Source organism: Ptychodera flava, unplaced genomic scaffold (genome assembly GCF_041260155.1).
Source record: "Ptychodera flava strain L36383 unplaced genomic scaffold, AS_Pfla_20210202 Scaffold_35__1_contigs__length_1935909_pilon, whole genome shotgun sequence".
In the NCBI taxonomy this organism is placed as follows: Eukaryota; Metazoa; Hemichordata; class Enteropneusta; family Ptychoderidae; genus Ptychodera; species Ptychodera flava.
In genome coordinates this window covers 1423167-1446861 of record NW_027248357.1, presented here as the reverse complement: position 1 = coordinate 1446861, position 23695 = coordinate 1423167, and the positions used below count along the sequence as shown (strand labels likewise).

Here is a 23695-nt window from a genome sequence, read left to right as displayed (position 1 = left end):
ATCGCAGCCCAGTGTGAGAGAGGTCGAGGCCACCGTTTCTCTTGCCTCGTACATAAATCCACAAAATCAGCCGATGCACGTTGTCAGCCGTTTGGAGGGGCGGCAGAAATGCTGTAAAGTATGCAGCAGAGAGGGTAAGACCACTGCGAGCGGACGACTGTCTGAGACGTCCAAAGGATGTAGTCTGTGCGGGGTTCATCTTCACGAGGGCGAGTGTTTTGCGGTTTTTCATCATCGCATGATGCTACGAGGTAAGAGGAGCGTTGGCGTGCAGACCTCTACTCACACAGCCCCGACGACACCCATCAGCAAGAGAACCCGACGTAAATAACGGACAGGGGATAGCTTCGCCTTACAGTGGCTTGACTGTATTCTTAACACGGACCATGATCACATTTTGAGCACGGTTGTGCCGTTTGTTTGTGCTTTACGATCCCGCTGATTGTAAATTGAAACACGGATTATTTTGTACAATCCCCCCGATTTTAATCTTTGTAACACGGACCATGCACTCGGACGTCGAGACAGACTCTGAGATTTATTATTCGGCATAATGTAAATTATTCCCGAATAAAATACTATCTATGGATCGCATATTTTCGTTTCTTTTGTTTTTACCCCCACTTTCGTTTTTGGCAGATCCGTAAGGACGCTATAGTAATGGATGAACGTGCGTTGTATCACGTGGGAGGGGCACAGCCCAACGGAGGCTGTGCTCGTGCGACGTAGACGTTGTACCAACCATCTGTCGTTTGGGTTAGTGCATAGAGCAGTTGCACTGTCCAGAGCTAAGGTGGTACAAAACTGCACCTTAGTAACAACTGCACAACTAACCTGTTAGGAAACGGTAACACTAACGAGCTAAGTGTGCACTGAACTGGCCAAACTACGTACACGCTTTCCTTCAATGGCGAAGCTATGTCGTTGACACTACGTCAAAGCAGACTGCACTGTGCGACTCTTCCAAGTCGTTCAAAGTACGTGGCCAAGTGACACAACCTAGGGGGAATAGGACAGGTTTGAGGGTGCTGCCGCACCCATAGCATAACCCCTGGGTCTTCTACTAACTCACGAGCGAGGTGATGTTTCCCCGGTGTGGACGTGCGTGACGGCGAACGAGCTTTACTTCCGCAAAAGTAAGCTAGAAAAGGGCATAAAAGTGCACGTCCCCCGGGGCAAACAACGCCCAAGACCTCGTTATTTTCTCGACACAACCTCATCAGCGGTTGCCCCTCTATACGGGCATGCAAAAATTTTTGAAGTCTAACACGTATATGGTCGGTAATCGTACCCCGAAAATGCGGTATTTTCCCGCCAAATGCCTGGCAGGAAAGCGTGCAGGAGAGCCGATCTTCTGTAGACCACGGAAAAGGTCGCATCCATACCTGATGATGTCAGACATTCAAAACTGTTCCCTATTTCAACTTATATTACGACAGAAAGCCAAAAACAGAAACTGTGGTATTTTTACCAAAACTGTAACATCGCTATGTTTTTTTAGTTTTATGACCATAAGTACATATACCTTTAGTTTATATGTAGAAAAGTGGGTAAAATATTGTAATATTGAATTTAATTCCAACCTCAACATCCATGGCAAGCATTTTATACACCAAAATTAAATAAAATTGCATATTGTATTGTTTTGTGAATAAATGAAATGGAGATCGTTGTGGTCGGAATTTCTTGTAGCGTCCGTGACACACTCATATCTTAAGGACAACAGGAGTTATAAAAGATCTGATGTCACAGGCCTAAGTGTCAATAGGTGCCTACCTTAAATAAACAAATTATATAATTACTGTCCCTTGCATTCACTATTAATGTTCCTAAAATATGGAAATGTAGCATCCGTGACGGTGTAGCGTGCGTGACGTGTTTACTACATAGTCATAATTAATAACTATTTAAAACATTTTAAAGCAGTTAATCCACTACAACATATAAATACTAGTGTGTATTGTGTGTACATACATGGAGTTGGGTTACATATGTCTTCAAGGCATAAATTGTAAATTTGCACAATATTGATTTTTTAAAAAGTAATAAAACACTCAAAAAGTTATTTGAGCCTCAACTGTAACACTTAGATTGGTAATTTTTGTGAATGCAGTAATTATATTGAATATGTTATTAGAATTCTAGTGAAAAGAACAATGAATTCTGTGCTGTATATGCATTTATTATTGTGTATTCCATTTCAATTCATTATGTCACGGATGCTACAATAAAATGCAAACATTGTTTTTCAGATTATAAGCCAATCTAAATGTGAAATAACCACCACATTTTATTGTTTTGTTATCACATTTGAATTTTAAAAATCAAGGGGGTAAGAATGACATTTGTGTTAACTGTGTCTCCACCACTTTCACATATTATGAGGGCAGAGAGTACGAACGTAAAGTTGGCGTCATCTCTTCTCATCTCATCCTCAGGTGACCTTTCTAGCTGACGCTAAAATGACGCTACTCAGCATCAGCTTCAGCGTCGTATCCAAAGATTGCGGAGGTTACGCTACCCGATGATGTATAAATGATAAAATTCGCCCGTAACTTAAGAAAATAACAACTCCATTCTTCTCAACTTTCTTTAAATCCTAAAACTGGTTTGCAGGTAATATTTTATCGTTAGAATATCTCATATGGACTAGTTTTTTGGAAATGTTCGTAATTTTCAGTCCATGGATCCGCGGATGTGTTTGTTGGTATCCTCTTAACTCTTGCATTAAGATTTTCCAAAAATTTGTGCAAAAAAGGTATACATGGTCCGAAATGTGTAAAAATCGCCACCATGAGAGGTGATATGAAAGCCCTAATTATTCAAAGGACATATAAAACAATTAACTTGTATAACTATGACTTGAGGCCTGAAAAGTCAATGTATTAAACAAAAAAACTTTGAACTTTAAGGAAATTAAGGCTAAGAATGTTGCGTTATAACTACAATGTGAGAAACAGATATTGAGAGGAGAGGTAACTAAATATTATGAAATGCAAATCCCACTGTGTTTTAATTAACATTTACAGTGATATGAAACTTGGAGCACATTTTAATGTCCTTTTTACACTTATCATTCCATCAGACGCATTCTGACGCCGGTGGAGCTGACGCTGTAGCGTCATCCTCATCCTCATTTCGCGTGACCCCTGAGAGGCTGAGAATGAGGATGAGTATAACGCCAACTTTACGCTTGTCAGAGAGTACAGATATATTATAGAACAGAGGTCAGAGGTTGGGAGGCTACGTCTCTGATCTCCAGCCTCATCTAGGTGTGTGTGCGCCCCATCCTGACAGGCTAGGTATTAGAACAGCTGCAAGTCATTTGGATTTCTTGGGTGGTGTGTCAGATACATTAGCAAATTTTATTGTGGGACCACAGGTCAAAGTTTAACAACCTGTCGCTCTAGCCTGATCTAGGTGTCTAGTTTTATCTTGGTTTTACACTTTAAGTAAGGCCAAGCAATGTTAACTTCTGTGTTTTTTGACGTATTGAAAGTTTATTACTGGTATAGACATTTTTCACATACTCCAACTGATTTTTGCAGTATGTTGCTATAATAGCTTTCTTGTTCAATTTAAAGAAATTGTCAATGTTTACACAATTTTATCAATATAAATTTTGATAGAGAAAGGTTTTGGAGAAAAGAGAAAGAAAAAACCTGATTGCTGATTGCTTTTTATATTTCAACTTGACCTAACTTTCAAGTTTGATTTTGGTAGCGTCCGTGACAAAATTACAGTCATACTAAACAGAAAATATTTAGAAAAAAGTTCATTGTGATTACACTGAATGGTATTAATATTGTTGCTATAGCATGGTTAATTCATGACAATAAACTTTTAAGTACAGTATACCAGCGGAAGGACATAGAGAAGTTGAAAGTCCTATTAAAAAATATGATCAATATTGTTGTATTTCTCACTAAACTTGAGGTTGTGTTTATTCATGGAAAAATTAAGTAAATCATACCAAGTATAGCTTATTTTAATGCCAATATGCATCTTTTATATTGTCATAACATAAGAAAGCATTAACAAATCATTGTTTAAAATTTTATTGTGACATTTGTGTTTCATGTACAACATATCTGTAGCGTCCGTGACACTGCGTCGACCATATAAAACAATGTGCACTGTGGTAATACTAATGACGTTTGCTTCACCAAATTTTAGGAAGATATGCCCCATACCATAACCTTTCAACATATTATTTAACTGGACAGTTATCATGAACTTGAAATTTTGACCTAAGTGACACACTCTAGCGCAACCTGATTGTGACTGACCCGTGATCAAATATGGCAAGATTAGCTGCAAAAAATACAAAATTGAAGATTCATCAAATTTCAATACATCACACTAAGACAACTCCTAGGAACTGTATACCAAATATCAAAGGCATCAGACAAGTAGTTTTTGAGAAACACAGTTTTGACCAAAAAATGGCAAAAATTGCACAAAAAATACAAATTTGCAGATGTCATCATATATTTAATATATCATATTTAGTTCATCTGTAGGAACCTGTCAGGGCTCGTGCTAACGTTTGCCACAATCGCAAATTGCAAATAAATGTCTGATGTGGCGAAAAAAAATTGCTACGCCTTCGCCACGCGTGGCGAAAGGTCGTGGACCGGGGTGCCGTGTTGGGATATTGACCAAGATGTGCGCGTTGGCTTCGAAGGTCATGTCAGTCCTTCGATCCTAGACCGACTGTTTTCCCCGAAGGACCAGAATTTCAACATGCGGGTGTTCATTGTGATCGATCCAAAATATGTAATGGATTATTTATGTAGCCTGCTATTCTAACAACTAGTCGGTTTTTTTTTAATAAGTGTACGTTATTTTCAGCAATCCAAATTTCCAGCATAAACACTGCAAGCATCGTGCAAAACATTTGACCACGTACGTCGGGTCAGGGTGCAAGCATGAAGGGTAATGTGAGTTCACACAATGACATACAAGCACAACGTATTCCAAACAGCGGGCACCATCGTTAATCATGCTGTTTCTGTCACTTTAAATGTATCAAAATAACCCTAGCTCGGTCAGATTATCAAAATATTCAGTCATTTAAATATCTAGCCTTTGAACAAAATAATTTGTTGCTCTGTCGTACGTCGACCGATGATCGACGGCAGAGTTCCTGAGCAGGCAACTGACAGACTGAAGTGATGGCGTTGTGGTTTGACCAGAGCTAAACTGAGCATGGGCGAAAAAGTTTCAAGATCCCCAGTTTTGTTCTCAAAATGAGAATGGTGTGCTAATATTTCTCATTATGAGAAAAATTTTCTTATGCAATAATTACCATAGACTTTTTTCCTCTTTAACCCTTTTCCTGCCAAGTTGATGAAAATCCGCTTGAAATCAGTGTAGCCAGAATCTAATCACTGGTGACCGTTATTCTACCAATCAGCAGAAATCAGGCCCTTTTTGGGTACCCCTATTCCTGCCAAGTTGACGGCACTACGTTGTGCTATCCCCTGTGCGTTTAGGGGTCATCTGAGGACAGGATTTCTGATAAGGAACGCCTTTTCCCCTCAAAATGGGTTCACAGGAGTGGATAGACAGGGAAAGGTGCAGAAACCTGTCCATCAGACCCCCACACCCGAGGGGGGATGTTTTTTTTGTACTGCTTTTTAGCGGACTTGGCAGGATAGCATGGTGACGTTTTCTAGCGGAGTTGGACGTACTTGGCTGCCTGGACTATAGAGATTGCTGCCGAACTTGACCAACTCGGCAATGCTAATCTAGAAGGCTACTCTTGCAAATGACTTGGCAGATGGTGCGAGACGAAAGTCACTTATTCAGTTGTGCGTGACTGAAAATGAACGTATTTTTGATGGGACAGCTCGACTTGTTCCTCCGATGGAACGGATATGAACGACTCGGAAATACCATTACAAACTGGTGTCCGACGTATTAAGCTGGGCTTCAGCTCTGCAAGTTCAAGCCAGGCAACGTCCTTCACCACCTTGGCCGTGCCATTCAATGGACGTGGCTTTGGATTTTTTATTTATTCCATCGTCCGAAGTATTGGCTCTGGTTTGCAGGCAAACATATCCTCTTGCCGACGAGTTGGTAACTATGTATGCTGTTTGCGTACCGAGAATTCTAAAGGGGACATGAGGTCAATGCTACGGGGATACTGCCTGTACTGAGCATGGACTGCTTTTGTTATGCAAACCAGCTAGCTGTACAATGGCCGCCAGGCATGTGGAGACATCGATGGCTAGAACAATGGAAGCATATTGCGTTGTACCCGTGCATCGCAAAAGTGAGACTGACAACTTGGGTGTAGTGACTGGTAATCACTGGTTGGCTGCAGCCGAAGCCATGACTGGTACAAACCAGTACCTGACTGAGGACCGCTCAATTAAGTCGTATGAACGTTAACACTCCTAAGCCAACTCTCAAACGAGTCTGCTAAACTACGTGGAAGCTGTGCCTCAATAGCCCAGCCATGTGGTTAGTACAACGGCAAAAACATAATTTTTGTGCTACACTGCCAAGTCGTTGAAGGTACGTATTCAATTGACCCTACCCTGGGGAAAAGGACGGTTTACCGGTGCTGCCACACCCCTAGCACAACCCTCAGGGTCTCTGACTAAATGATGAGCGAGGTGATGTTTGTGCCTAGCGGACGTGCGCAATACTGAAGGAGCTTATTTCACTAAAAGTAAGCATGAAACGTCAATAAAATGACGCACCCCCTGGGGCAAACAAAGCCGGTGACCTCAATTCTTTTCTGCAGTAATCCTTGAGCACCTTCCCCTGTCTACGGGCATGTAGAAATTATCCATGTCAAGTACGGCTAAAATACCCTGAAAATGGGCGGTTTCTGCCAAAATGCCTGGCAGGATAACGTGCAGGAGAGCCAATCTTTTGTAGGCACATATTATGGGGCCGTTTTCTACTGACTTGGCAGGATAACGAACAAGGGCACGCGGCAGGAAAAGGTTAATGATTAGGCCATCCCAGTACACCCTAAATTTTACGGTATTTCTTGAATTGATCATACTTGATACAGTCAACTGAAGCAAATAATACATTCATGAAATGAACTAGTGAAGTCCAATATCTTTATTTCTAGTGAAAATACTGAAATGTAAGAGAGTGACAGTAGACCTGCATTTTTAAAGATTTTGTTCTGTGCAGCAATGTTGTGTAGTTCTATTCCCTATATGACAATAAAATACCAGGTACTACGGCAAAAAAAAATTAAGTTTGTTTCTCATCCTCGGTCACATACAAAAATGATGCCGTGACGTGCTTTTTTAATTCAGGGGTTTTGTGAGTTTTGGTATTTATGTAAATTGGGTTGTACACGTCGACTTTTGTTGCACGCTAGTATAAAGTGCTGTTCTCGGTGGACGGACCATGGATAGTAGAAGCGAGACTGTCAATGATTGTACAAGTGACGCATCAAAAAGACGATAATTCATATAACATTATGTTACCATTCTAATGTACACAGCACTTAAGTTAGTTACAGATAGTGAAATGCCTTCCACTGTGGGTGGTGATTACAACATCTGGAATTATCCTGGATCCAAATTTCTCATCAGTTCTTGTGTGTCTTACATAGAAAAGTTGCAAAAATTGGTCCGCAATGACAAAATTCATCTCAGCTTTGTTTTCTGGATCAAATTTTCCTACAAATTGATACCAAATATGACAAAATTATGTTAACAGCCTTCAAAACTGTCTCACAACATATCCTGGGTTGGTGTAGGTCATTTAAGGTCACAAACTGAGAAAATTACCTAAAATATACAAACTTGGGGGCTTCCCAACACTTTGAGCAGAAAAGATAAATAACATCCAGGGATTACCCTGGCTCAAGAACGGCATGAGATAAATCGCACATGAAAAAAAACAGTGGAGAATTTCAAAGTCTGTGGGCTTTCCCTGATTTTGTGCATATTGGTTAATTTGCATAACAATACACTCAGTGAGACAGTTTTCGGACGACCTCAGTTTCCTCAGTTTTCAGACATTAATAACATGCTGTTTGTTATACTCACTTCGCTCCGTTTTGATAGCGTTTTACAAGTCATGCTACAGCATATTAAGTCAGGTGACGCTGCCGTCCCGTTTTGGATTTTTTCTTGGTAGAAGCTATTTCGGGCGCTACAAACTTGGTGAAGTTAGTCACTCCATGGCCACACTGTACGATACGAGGTGTCGAACGCAACACACAGGGACAGCACGTGTCTGATATCTAAGCGCTATACCGGTACACGTTGAAATATAGTTGCGTCGTCCATGGATTAAACATAACTAATTATCACGAAATATTTCCATATAGTTTTCTAAACACATCGAAATTGAAAATCGGGGTTCGAAGTTTCAAAATATCAATATTTAGCCCCATATCACATTCAAAGTACGACGTCTGATTACTGCGATAGCAGTCCGATTACACGCACTCAACATGGGGGCAAAAATTTGGCAACTTTGACCCCCTAAATGCCACTTCTGTCGGTGTTAACAGTTTGAGGATAAACACAATAAAGTTTCGAAAGGTATGATAATAAGATTTCGTTGTGCTCGTCATTTATGAAACGGCTTTGGGCGAAATTCACTACCCTGTCCGAAAACTGTCACACTGAGTGTAGTTGTAATCGGAGGCGATCGAATCCATACTTTCTAGTGCGGGAGTAACAGAAGTACAGTAGTCCAGTGCATTTTCCTTTTTTCTTCGCACTACCACTCGTACTGGACACGAATATTCCTTCGAAATCGCCATTTTGAGCGACGACAACACACTATATACACATGATACATCAGCAATGAACACTTGCTGTATCGACTCCAATGATTTGTCAATGAACGCAAAACTTCCTGTTGGCAACCAATCACAAACGCTGTTGAAACGGGTAACTCTGCAACAGCTTTTTTTCTAGCGTAATTATAGCGCTCTCTACGGCGACACAATGAGTGGTTCTGTACTGAAAACCTGCCAAGTATTACCGTGAATTTAGATCGCGTAAAGGTATCACGTACGCGCCATTTGAATTATCGTCGCGATTTTTTTGCCCAATTGATTTTTCTGAATGCGATTTTTCTCATTTTGAGCGTAAATATCGCGCTATCGCGCCCCAAAGTGATCCTGAACATCCCTTGGGACTTTATACCAAATTACAAAGCTATCAAACAAGTAATTTTGAGAACAAGTTTTCTTGACCAAAAATGACAATATTGTCTACAAATATCTAACTATTGTCATCTCTGTACGTCTGTGTACCAAATATAAAAGCAGTCTGTCCAGGGGTTTTAAAAGAAAATACTGTTTAAGATTTTTTGACCAAAAATGACAAAATTGCTCCAAATAGTAATTTTCCCAATTTGTCATAATTTCAACAAATTAGAAGAGTAACACCCTTTCAAAGATATAACCCAAATTTGAGAGCGATTGGGCTGGCGGTTTCAGAGAAGAATAATTTTTACTGAAAATGAGAAAAATCACCAAAACATTCAGCAAAATACAAAATTAAGGATATCTTCACAATATTCAGAAAACTGTATAAGTTCACTTAAGGTACTTGCACACAAATTTTCAAAGCAATCAAAACAGCAGTTCTTGAGTTATTAGTTCTTGATCATTTTCACATTTTGTAAGCTCATTGTATAATTTTGGCAATGCAGACTTCATTTTAACAAAATCCCATCTATAGCCCAGGATGCATCCACACACCAAATACCAAGCTTAAATGTGCGGCAGTTTGCGTGTTTTTGATGTTGACGGACATACTGTACGTACGTACATACTTACATACATACATACATACATACAGACACCATCGACTTTCAGCTTATACAATTAACTCACATTGGTATAACCAAATGTGAGCTAAAAATTGAAGATTTCATCAAATTTAAATATATATCACACTAAGACAACCCCTAGGAACCTGTATACCAAATATCAAAGGCATCAGACAAGTAGTTTTTGAGAAACACATTTTTTGACCAAAAACGGCAAAAATTGCACCAAAAATACAAAATTGCAGATTTTGTCATATTTTCAATGTATCATATTTAGTTCATCTGTAGGAACCTGTATACCAAATATCAAAGCTGTCAGACGAGCGGTTTTGATAAAATAAAGTTTTGACCAAAAATGACAAACAAATTCCTTAAACGTACAGATTTGCATATTTCATCAAAATTTGAACAAATCTAAGTTGGGTTATCCCTAGGGACCTGTATACCAAATAACAAAGCTGTCTGACCAGCGGTTATGAAGAAGATCTTTTACCAAAAATGCCTTTTTAGGTGCTAATTTGCATATTTTCAACAATATCAAAAAATAAAAAACGAGTTTCTCAAAATCATATTTTAATCTTCACAATATTATCAGGCGACTAGTAAAGTGAGTAAGCGCCATTTACTACAATGGAATGCAGGTGAGCCACCGTAATTTCTCTGTCAGCACTCTAGTGAAAATTGCTTCATCGTGTTTTTCACATTTCATTTGTAGTATACAAGTGAAATGCATTTTCACATTGATCCGCTTGACCAAAAATTCGTCAGCCTTTTGCTGAAGTAGGTTTATATCTCCTTGTGTACATTGGCCAACTCTGAGACGATTAAATAATTCTGCAAAATGTTTTATCATCTTTCTGTCGCATAAATCTGTCAGTTCATGCACTGTAAAGTACTGTTTCCAGAGGTTTATTGATAAAGGGCCATATCCCTGGTGTAGATATTTAAAAATCCATCCATCCATGACAGGTTTGAGTTGCAACATATCACCTACAGAGACTATTGACACACCACCAAATATCTTTATTTCCTTTGATTTCTTGAAGATGGAGATTAATAAATTGAATGTCCTTGTACCAACTTTGAATAAAATTGGTTGAGATGTGCCTGAGTTATGTCTCTGTACATGAAAAAATCGTAACAAAATGGGCGCACCATATTGGATCGGATCACATATTGACGTGCATATGTATGACTTATGAAGTAATCCTTGAATCAAGTTTGAATGAAATCGCTCCCGGCATCTCTGAGATATCTACGTGAATGGACGGACAGACAGACGCACGCACGCATGGACATGACCAAACCTACAAGTCCCCCCGAACTGTGTACTTGGGGACTAACAATAAAATAAGTTCATCAAATCACGGAAGGGTCGAGATTTCCATGTATCTCATGTATCACGCACGATATCTGTAAGCGATCGCGGTCGGCTACTTGGTTGCTTTTCGGGTGATCATGACAACTCATCACGAGCTATGTTTATTTTTGGAGTATTTTTTGTGCGAAATGTTAATTAACTCTGACTGGAATGACCCACGGACTGGGTTCATAGATATTTTCGTTATTGAAGAAATTAAAGTCCAACCTTTGTCAAAATCTGACGATGTAGTGCCCACTCAATGAGCCAATCTCGGACACAGGCCTAAATCCTAAATAGAAGATCGGGTGATGACGTTCACCAATGGTTCTACTCCGGAATAAAAAGGACGCAATGCGTTCTACAGACTCAGTACGCCCAATAATCACGTGATGCCGGTGACAAACAAACCCACATGTGTACTAACGCGTATGGAAATACACGTACGTCTATGCGCGTTTGCGCACATGGCTTGTTTGTACCGTGGTAGATTCGAATTCCGGGTTGGCCTATTGTTCACCTTGAACTGACAGACACAGTGTTTCAACTGTTCTGTCTTACAAGCTTTCTTTCTAACAGAAATTAAAATGTTACTGGGGCAACCGGTACATCAACACCTTACCAGCCTTCTGAACACGACATGTCCTTTCCATGTGTGAGAACACGTATGTCGTTTTCAGGGTTAGCATTTATATCAAAAGCAACTATAGTGTACCTGTACTTTCGGCCGTAGATTTGGGGCTGTTTAAATAAAGTGGCTTTCTTCGACTGACTGTAATTAAATGATCATAGATGCTACCGCCATGCTTTTATGTTTAGTTGTTTTCGATGTCATTGTCAATGCAAACTCTGCCTGCAGTTTTGTAAAATACAGTGTACGCACTTCGCAAGAATATATCGTACCGTACTGACTCATCTTTTGCTAAGTCACGTCCGAAAAGGGTTCACTTTCGTGATGTCATGGCATCATAGACGCTTGTTAGTAAAATAGTTTATGACAACCACGAAGTTTTCATCCTGTTTGCACGCCATATACATGTATTTCTAAGCGTACACATGGTTTGTTTACATTGTAATTGTTCTCATATGCACAAATGTTTGACCAGTTTACACCTCTGCACGTCACTGAATGATTGACAAATGTTTGAATCATGGAAAAACTGTTTCCTAGGGGCCTAGTAGGGCCATTCCCTTCATTCCGAAAGCAATTTTTACCCGTAATCGTCGTAATTTTAAAAGTTTTGTGAAACTTTGCAGAATACCTATATGGCATAGGTAGGTGTCCAGATTATCTTGCCCCAGGGGGGGGAGTTTGACAAATTTCATGCCTAATTTCCAAATCCCCCACTATGCTCCGAGGTGGGGAGGGTTGGGGTTGACATTGACTGCCGCATAAAAATCTCCCAGAACCCCCCCCCCCCGAAAAAAAAAAATATACAGAATATCAAAACGGTCCATTATTGCGCAGTCAATGTAAACCCCACCCCCCCCACCTCGGGCGATACGGGAAAAATGTGGGGGATTAGACCGTGTGTGCCATGAAACTGTGCCCGAGGGGGTGGGGCAATTGCCTCGTTTTGATCCCCCTATTCCTTTGACGGACAGGCCCAGAATATGTTCGTAAATAACTACGCATGCGCACGTATGCAGGGCCTGAAAATTACCCTAGGTCCCGGACCAGTGTTTTTTATCCCGAACCAGTACTAATTACCCCTAAAAAGTCCGCAGACCAATACAAAAAAGGAGCCAATTTATTTTGCAAGGGAATGTCCAGTGCTTTTCCCAGATTGTGTTCTAGTGTCTTTTGACGAAAAATTAGAAACTACATCCCCCCCAAAATACCGAAGTTACTGAAACCAAGGAGGTAGCAGAGACGCACTAAAGCCAGTTACACTAAAACTAAGAGCCCATTGAGAGACTACGTCTTATAGGTACAAAATTACAATAATTATCGCGTCTTTAAGTCGATATTTAAAATTTAGTCTATTTCTTTCATCACAACATAAACTCTAAAGGAAAATCAGTTACTCTATTACAGTTTGCGATTCATGATATGAGCCAGGCGATGTGCGTCCACTAGCCACTGCACTGCAAAAATCAAATGACGGGCCACGTACTCATTTTACATGTAGAATTTAATGTGGTAAAAACCAGACCATAGCCTCAGCTAAAAATATCAGCAACCCCAAAATTGTGTGAAAATATTATATCTCTGTCAATAAAGTAGTATTTTGCAGTAAAATTCTCTGGAAGGAGTCTCATTACAACTTTCCGATCGTCCGTGGCAAGCAAGCTTCTGAATTTAGAAGGTCACCATGCTGAATTCTTTATATAGTCAAGACCCCCTAGCTCGATTGTAGTTGACCTTAACAAGAACCGCCTAGCTTGTCAAAACAGCGTTATGGCAATTTGCTATTGCTATCACAGGAAAAAGAAGTCCCTCTCAGATATTTGGTGTTTTCAACCTATTTTTTACAATTTAAATGGAAAAGAATCAACCGCTGGGCAATTATAAAAATGAAGTGAACTTTATAGCAATAGTAAAAACATGTCAAGTGTGTGTACAAGAACTTGAGAAAACTACCAAGTAAATGTTTATGCAGTGTGTCTGTATTAAACAGATTGGCAGTTTATGCTGTATGTAAATCCCAAGCAAATCTGATAGAAATGCATATATAACATGAGTATGAGAAATGAATCATTCTTGTATCGTTATGCAAATTTTTGAGGACCAGTGGATTTTACCTTTGGACCAGTGAAAAAACAAAAGGTCACTGGTCCTGGGACCAGTGGGAAAAAAAACAGAAATTTCAGGCCTGGTAATGGATGTTGTTGTTCAGAGCGGTAGCATGGCGAAAGGTGGCTGTCAAGGCCATGTGGGCCGGTAAGCAGCTTTTCAACTGGCTATTGATGAACGCGATGCAGCAATATTCAGAGGTGTGTATGACAGTATATTTGTGATTGATGGCTTAAATATCGATAACTAAATAAATGATTTTCATCCGCCGTGTATTCTTATTTTTTGGAAAACTGAACATACCATACGCAAAATTTCCCGCATTTTCCCACGTGAGCGTGACATTTCGGATGTTCACGGTGCGTCATCGACATGGTCCAGCACTAAAAAGACCTCCGGGTCAACTCTATTTTTGATAAAGCTTAAAGGGACAAAGTCAGCCATTTTTCATGAATTTTGTTTGATGCGATATATACTTATTTTGTTTGACATGTTGAAAGACACTGAATGAATGAGTGACCATACATATATTCGACCCCAGTTTTATACAAATTAAGTAAAACCATCGCGAAAACGAATTAATGGTCATGACCATTAATTCATTTTCGCGATGGTTTGCATGTATCGTGTCTAAAACCGGGGTCGAATATAGCATGGTCAGCCATTCTTTCGGTATCTTTCGACATGTCAAACAATATAAGTAGTATATCTCACATCAAACAAAATCATGAAAAATGGCCGACTTTGTCCTTTAAATTGCTTGTGTATTTGGAAAACATGTTCGGTCACGACGGGATTCCTTTTTATGTCCGCTAAATGTATTATCAAATTTATTCATGATGACCCATATAGCTAGGGAAACAGTTCTGTTTCATCAGTGTGATCATTCTGATCATCTGTTCTGTTGAGTTTTACACAGTATCTTTCTGCCGTGTTTTATGATGAATAAACACGGATCATTATGAATTTTCATTCCTCTGCTTGTTTTAAATAGTGCATGACTGATGTAGAATGTGTCATTGTGCTTGTAGCCTGAGAGCGAGAAGACAAAAAAGCTGCACTTGTGAGATTGGACATCATGTATCTTGTTATCAGCTTTAATTAGTTTATTGAGGCGACATGTCTTGTGTGATACATCTGGTGTTTTGATCTAATTAAATCATTTGTTCTAGCCTGAAATATGTTTATGCCTGACAACATACAAGCAAACTAGACTGAAAAATATTGTAAATTTTTGCTCCAAAATAGGTGACGTGACTGTGACACCTCAACACTTTTATCTGGTCACAGTATAAGTGGCTGAAAAACAAATGCGAAAAGTATGTTATTTTCCTGGATCTATTTGTGTTGATTGTGATAGACATTTGTGAACAGCATAAATGTCACAAAACCCTGTTTTAAATGATAAAAATTGTTCTAAAGTTGAACATGAACTTTTTATATTGATGCAGGTTGTTTACGACATGAAATGAAAATTCCAAAGAGTGGTTGTGTGTAGGAATTTACAAATTCCCCACCCCGTATGTGGGGGATTTACTTGGTTTAGGTGGGGATTTTCCGGATTGTCTTGCCCAAGGGGGTGGGGCATTTGGCAGATTTCACAGGACTAATTTCCAAATCCCCCACTAAACCCCGAGGTGGGGGGGGTGGGGTTTACATTGACTGGCGCATAATATTGTCGTGTTATTTGCATAGTTCAACAACAGCATGAACAAATCATGAGAGACTGTAAACAACTTTCTCACCAGTACCGCTTTCGTTCCATGAGAGGGTACTTTACGCGATTTTGCAAGTCGCTTCAGTTCAATACACTTCATCCTGTGATAACGTTGCGCGCGATCGACAATACTTTCCACTCAACTATGATTACCGTCGCCTTTGCATTGGCTCGTGTACTTGTACTACTTGTAGTACTGCTTAGCAGCTGAACTTTACTTTTTCGGCGACCAAATCAACGTCTTGGTTTATCCATGGTGCACCCCTTTACTTCATAATATGGATGGCCCTAAACAAGCAATTGGTTTACTTTACCAGCATACGAATCTCACCTGAATTACTATGCTTACTTCCTGCGTGTGGATTCAATACACTTCCAACTAGCTCCACGTACGCGTACGTATATGTACACCGACGAACAGACGAAAGAGGCCCTGTAGAAGCAACTCTCTTATTGGCAGACAGATTATTTTATTCTCCAATCAGACCTTGCTTTACGTCTTACTCTGTTCGCCGGTGTCCTGCCTGCTATCTATCCTGACATTGTCATTTGCATACATAAATATGCGTGTTGAGGCAATCGTTATGCAAATAACGGACCCCATTCAATCTATCATTCCGTTGGGACGGTATCATGAATGTGCGTGAAAACAGTGTTTTATCACCATATCACAGATCGTTTGTGATAATGATCAATGAAATTAGGTGCTTAAACATCGCGAAGACGCAAAGATAAGTCGTTTTACTCAAACAGAGGATGTGATGTGAACTGGGGATGTGATGCAACTTGTGAATGAAACCATACACTTTTCACGGACAGTCCTAATGATTACTGCCCGTGAATGCCGTGTCTGCCTGAGGACTGCCCGAGGAAAAAGTGGGCCAAATTTCGCCAATTTCAACACTAGGCCAATAGGTTCAGTTTATATCATGCCCAGCCAACCAAAAATATCATCGATTTGGCGTTAACCTTATGTTTTCTCCGGCGGTTTTCGAACTCTGAAGACGGCCGGGCTCGAAGGACATCCGCCAGCTTGATAGTGAGATCATACCATTTAGTCCGAGAGGAGGTACAATAACCTCGCCTAGTGCGTACAGCTTGATAGCCTACCACCCCTTGTACTGAATGGTATGATCTCACAATCAAGATGAGGACGTCCAGTTGTCTAGTCTGCGTCTTTCACTCTCGAACCAGAGTTCTTAGGGCGGACCATTAGATCTTGGGAGGGGGTGGTCAAAAACAGAAAAAAAAAATTTTCAGAGCAGAAAGTTAGGAAAAAAAAATCTTCAAACTAGTTTGCAAAATAAAAAAAAAATAAATAAGAAGACAAAGGCGTAAAAAAAAATCTGCAAAGTCTTTAAAAGTTTGAATTTTTTTTAGATTTTACTGACAGAAAGCAACTTTCTGTATTTTTTAGTACATCATCCATTAATTTTAATTTATACATTTAGAGTGACTGTATCCCTTATACTGGAAGTTGTGATTATCTTATCTTTTCAGGACTTTTGTATTCTGATCACTTGAAAATTATGAATTATAGAGCCTGTTTTCTACTTGTTTCCTGCGTACAAACCAAGCAGGTACACTAGGTAAAACATTGAAACTATGGTATGGTTGTCAGACAGAAAGTTGTATTTGCCTTTTAAGATCAAGGTAAACAGATGCAGGCCACATCAGTTTCATTTTTTTCACAGCATTTTATTGCAATGATGAATGCAAGAATGGGTGAACAAGTAGAAACACGTCAATAATGATAAAACAACATATCAAGTCATTATGTATTATTTTGCTTTTAAAAAGGCATTTTCAATTCTTTTTTCTCAAAAAACAGCCTCAAAAAACAACAGCAACACATGTTTTAACATTCAACAATACACTACGTAGAATGCCATCTATCCAACAAATCCCAACACAAAAACACACAAAAGGGTTGAACTTTGAAAGTTTCTCGATAGCAAATACTGAAGAAATCTGCATGAATAATCGTTTTTGTGTAGCAAATTTCAAAGAAATTGGACAAGCCCTTTCAGAGAATACAGATTTTTTGACCATGAATGGCATAAATTGCCCTAAAAAGACAAATATTGAAATTTCAACACATCTATACATGTCCAATAAATTTGGACATGCTGCTACAGAGAAATAGATGTTTTGATCAAAAAAGGGCAACAATTGCTCTAAAAACACAAATATGCAAATTTAACTATATTATTTAGCTTATTTTAGCTTCTCAGCTTGTCAAAATCAATTGTAAATCATGAGATATGCATGATGTTTGGTGGGGTGAATGTAGGCATTTCACCACGCAGTAGAAAGGGAAGCAAGGAAACCAAAATAGTCAATTTTCAAAACTATACGAAGCTACTGAGGAGCAAGAAGACCATGTTTCAGAGGAAGATGTGTAATCCGAAAAAAATGCTCCCAAAGTGCCACCAAATAACACCATTTTAATCTCTATTTTTCAAAAGCTCCAACGGCAGGAGGGGACACCCCCTCCTGACCACCCCCCCCCCCGCAAAAATACTCCCCAAGTGCCACCAAATAACACCATTTTAATCTCTATTTTTCAAAAGCTCCAACGGCAGGAGGGGGACACCCTCCTGACTCCCCCCGCAAAAATACTCCCCAAGTGCCACCAAATAACACCATTTTAATCTCTATTTTTCAAAAGCTCCAACGGCAGGAGGGGGACATCCCCTCCTGACCTCCCCCCGCAAAAATACTCCCCAAGTGCCACCAAATAACACCATTTTAATTTCTATTTTTCAAAAGCTCCAACAGCAGCAGGGGGACACCCCTCTCCTGAGCTCCCCCCCCCCCCGTGACCGCTTGTGTGGCCGCTTGGCACCACATCTTTGCCCTCTTTATCTTCAGACAGTGACGAACTAAAAAAAATTATAAATCTGAAAATTTACTCTGAAAAAAAAAATTTGCACAGCTAATCTCAATTGGAAAAAAAAAATTTCAGAAATTTACAGTAGTAAAAAAAAAATTTTCACAATTTCATTGTGACCACCCCCCCAAGGTCTAATGGTCATCCCTTATGGCGCGTACTACGCTAATAAGTATCTCATTATCGGCGGCAGCGCAAGGAATTGTGGGAAAGACACGCCCATAAGAACTCTGCGGTGGACATTGGACGTCTTTCTCGTCGAAAGCCTAGTCTCGGCACAGGGGGCAGATGAAAGTCCCCTGGGGTGGGGAGGAGGTTTTCTTTGTGCAACGGTTTACCTTTAATATTTGATTTTATTAATTTTGACTGTGATATTTCAAATAAAGCTTTCGACTCAAAACTGTCTGACTGTGTTTCCAATTCCTTATCTCCTCTTCAACCAGTGCACATACCACTCTAATTGCTGCGCAAACATTGCCAACTTGTTAATGACTGAGCGTATCAGCGGATTAGCTTATTAAGTCAACACCACAGCCGTCCCACACGTAGTGAAATCCTTATTTTAATGCGTGTGGGACGGCTGTGGTGTTGACTCAATCACTTAATCCGCTGATACCGACAGCGGATTAGCAAGTTGGCAATGTTTTCGGAGCAATTACAGTGGCATATGAAGCTTATTCATGTCTGAGAAATGTCAATAATGTTGATGCAGAGATTGTAATCTTGCATATAGGGTCGAATGATGTTGGTTACTTACGTGATGATGTAATCATTGATGGAATAATTTCACTGTGTAATGAAGTTAAATATGTCTGTCCTAAAGCGTTGATTATTGTGTCGGGTATCTTACCTTTCCATGGTGAATACTCCATTCTAAATAATCAAATCTAGTATATTAATGAGAGGGTTAAGAATGCATGTTCTGATATAAATCACTGCGTCTTTGTAGATCATAATAGATTAGGTAACAATAGTTACCTTTATCACAGTGATGGAATTCATATAAATTCACGTGGCACAAGTTTATTGGTGAGCGATATTAAATGGGGTGTCAGAGCATCAAAGAGGGGCAGTGTGACCACTCATTCTCATACATATAGATCCCCGTCAAATTTTAGACGGATGGGTAGTAGTGATTCTTTCCAAGTAAATAGACCCTACAATAGAAGGCCATACTATAATTATGGCAATGGTGTATACACTAGTAGATATGACCATGGTGATCGAAACCATAGACCTTAAAAACGGAATATGTCGAAACCAGTTTTAGATTGTGACCAGCATATGTTGATGTGCTTTGTTTCTTTTCATGTTGTTTGTTTGTTTTTAATGTCCTGGAACGTTCTGGATACAGCCACTATGGCTACAATGTTACACTGTGCTTCAATAGAGTTGAGTATCTATTAACATTTGTCAAGGTAGTGCGTAATTTAGCACACCTGTTGTTCTGGCTACTTTTTACCTTCTCGTGTCTATTATAGACAGAGAAGGTATTAGAGTTGAAAACCAGTATGCTACTGTCAAGTACTTCCGTCTGTCAAGACTTCCGTCTGTCAAGATCCGTTGACGTCATGCCATTGTGATGGGTCATATCATAAACTGGTGGGGGTGTTCATGGCTCAGGTTGAGGTGTGGGAGAACGATTTTGAGCTATGACAAAAATCAAAAGGGACTTAGCGGCATAGCCACAGTGTTAAGCCTTTCTCCAAGGTTTCTTAGTTGACTACAATCTATTACAAACGACTAAGCTGACATTAGGGGTACTCACTTTGTGTTTGCTCACTCTGTGAGTGCTAGTGTTTGGTACTGAGTTGCGTGGATATCCCCTCATGGCCTCACCTGATCTTGGCCTGTTGCATAATCTGCAAAGATGATCATATGCCTCCGCGAGTCTGAAAACTGTCATTGTGTAAGCCTGTCGGCATTTTCCTTGCATTTTTTCTCATTTAATTTTGCAAAATATCGGCGAGTACCTCAATATTTCAAGATAACCCTTTCTTCCCAATCGTTTCCTGGAGTTTCAGAGTCATATGAACGAAAATGAGGGACAGTTTTAGACAGGAAAATCGGACGTCGGCCATGTTGCAATGTTTACAGTACAATCAGAAGTTTACGTGGAGGAATTAACCAACAAACACTATTCATGATGCCCGCCCTCTAGAGGCAGACCCTCCTATATGAAGTACCACATTTGATGCTTGTGGAAAGCTTGACCACACAATGGAGCATTTAAACTTTTAGAAAATGACAAACTGAATAAGAAGGTATTCAGAAAATGTCAAATACTGCGGAAAAATGCGCAAATATTCAATATAAACAGGTTAACTGACTGGTCAGCTATAAAAAACAATGAAAATGTTTATGATCAAAAGTTTTTGAGATGCGCACATTTTAACAAATACAGAAATTATTAACATTATAAATATAAGACCAAACTATTTTTTCAGGGATGGGACAGGTTGGAAATGAGGGGTGAGAGACAAAGGCACTCCTATTGCTGCATGTGGATGCAGCCACACCATTTCATTTACAGCATACTTATTCACTGTGTTGTGTTCAAGTTCCATATTGTACTGACTGTCATACAAGGATAACATAGAGCAAATCAAATCAAATTAGAAAAGGATCAATGCTGTTGTGTGGATTTTGCTGAACATGGCTGATTTTATACTTCGCCCATATATTTGGTATCCAGCAAAGGCATATTTTGATGTAAAGTCAAAATTAACACTACATTGCTGACCATATATTTTACCGTTTCTGCATGAACTTTTCTTTTTTAAATTATAGTATATTAGTACTTCAAACAGATTAACAGTTATCGTGATGTCAACCCATAATCTTACATCACAAAGACTGTAATTCTGCCAATTTTCTTTGTTTTTCAGTCATTTTATAAATTTTGCATGCACAAGATGATTGAACAAATTGCAATGTTTGAATTTGTAAACTCAAAGAATAAAAATCCTTTGGTCACAGATTAAATTATTTTTTAAAAAGAAATTACTCTTAAGGTAGAACGCACCTCGGGGACAGACATTCAGGCCTTCAAATTTTATCAATTTCTTCTGACCTACCACTTGTGGGGGCTCATTTTGAAGCTCTTGGCGAAAGAAAAGTTTTTACCGTCTTAGTTTTTCGAAAATCGAAAATTTTATTTTTTCTCATAGACTTAACACAGGGATGGCGGCCATTTTGGATTTCAAATATCGAGAAATCACAAGTTATTTGTCTCTCTAGTACCAAAGTTTGCACGGTGACCCCTGATTTTTATTCTTGCTTTGGTAAGAGAATGGTTCAAAGTTTCACTGAGGAAAGTTTGAGCAAAAGTTTAAGTCTTTCACTTTCGAGGTGCATATTACCTTAAACACTTTTAGCATATATTCTTTACACGGTCATGTATTTCAAGGAAAATATGCCTATTAAAACAGTAATTTCTTCACTTTCAATTTTTTTTCAATACTATGACAATTATCAGCCATGAGGTTATACAAACACAAGACCAGATAAGCGTTTTTCATCATTGTCACAGGACTCTTTGGAAAATCCATTAAAAACAGTTAAAAGTGACTTAAAATGATCACTTGGTATACATTTAATTTACAGATGCCAGGTTGTGTATTTCACATGCACTCAGGTCAGTAAGGAAGTGCGTCATTACTATTTTGGACTGTGAATTCTTATTTCTGAATTATTAACTTTTTCCCACATTGAACTATCTTTAGGCAGTTTATACTGTAGCTTAGAATTTTTTTGATTGATGTATTTAATCATCTTTTGGGTTCTTTGGGTCCATATCCCACCTCATGCCCCTACATCATCAACTATTTACCAACAACTCCATGCCAACAACCAATTACCTGACCTGGCCACACATTAGAGAAGGTACAGCGTCATTGACGGTATTTTTTCTATTTCTATTTGTAGTCAGCTGTTCATCAAGTTTTCCTTCAATTTATCCAGTTCTGTTAGTCAGCTTTTACACTGCCATGTGTTATACTTCGTGGAGACAGAGTACTGCTGTTTTAAGAAGAAATTTTAAGCGTTCTTTCTTACGTGTTGGAAGTTGTAACATTCAAGGTGGTTTATCAAAAAAATGTGATGAAGATTTTCTATCAATTGTTAACCAATTTGATATTATGTGTATTCAAGAAACGTGGCTTTCGAAGTCAAACTCTGTTGCATTAGATAGTTATAGTTATTTTCGATCTGATAGAAGTTTACAACATAAACGTAGTAAACGTGCTGCTGGGGGATCTGTTGTTGTATTTAAGTCGTGCCTTAAGACAGGTATTCATAAGATAAAATCAAAAATTTCTGACTTGCTCTGGGTAAAACTTGATAAGGATTTTTTCTCATTCAGTAGTGATGTTTTTATGTGTTGTGTATATTTACCTCCACAAGGGTCTGTAATGCATGTAAATAATGATTATTTTGAAACTCTTCATTCTGAGATTCTTGAATTTTCTAGTTTGGGAGACATAATTTTAGTAGGAGACTTTAATGCTAGGACAGGTAATTTGCAAGATTATATTCAACATGATGACATAAATCACTGTCCTACACCTAATGATTATATTCCTGACTCTGTACACAATAGAATTTCAATGGATAATGGTAGTTTTAGTATCAATTCCTTTGGGAGACAACTTATTGATCTTTGCATTCAAAACGGCTTACAGATTTTAAATGGTAGAACTGCAGGGGATCTTTATGGAAAACCAACTTGTTACAAGGGAAATGGATTTAGTACAGTAGATTATGGTATTGTTACAAAGAATTTGGCGAACCGTATAGATTATTTCAAAGTATATGCTTTTACACATTTCTCTGATCATTGTCCAATAGGTTTTTCTATGAATATAAATAATATTGTGAAGCAGTCAGTTGATGTAGAGTGTAAACCATGTTCAAGTAAATATTTGTGGAATGATAATGCTAAACAAGATTTCTTAAATACTCTGCAAAGTTCATCTATTCAAGAAGACTTTAGAAATTTTAATATTGAGTGTCATAGTTCCCATTCTTGTGATAATATTGTAAAAGTATTTGAAGGTATTATTCACAAAGTTTCAGATCGCTGTTTACGTAAGGTTACGCCGAAATTGAAAAGAAGAAATCAAAACGTGTTTTTCAGCCTTGGTTTGATAAGTCTTGTTTTCACTTCGTAAAGATCTTAAAGATTGCTGTAAATTGTTGAATCGCTACCCAAAT

The 23695-nt window shown here is 38.9% G+C and overlaps 1 protein-coding gene across 1 annotated transcript in view; it reads right to left on the bottom strand.

The window, feature by feature from the left end:
- Positions 1-16077, bottom strand: part of LOC139127709 (vacuole membrane protein 1-like) — a 104492-nt gene extending 88415 nt beyond the window's left edge. The window contains exon 1 of the mRNA XM_070693605.1: positions 15920-16077. The gene's annotated coding sequence lies outside the window, so the exon portion shown is untranslated. The remainder of the gene's footprint in view (positions 1-15919) is intronic.
- Between the last annotated feature and the right edge of the window lie 7618 nt (positions 16078-23695).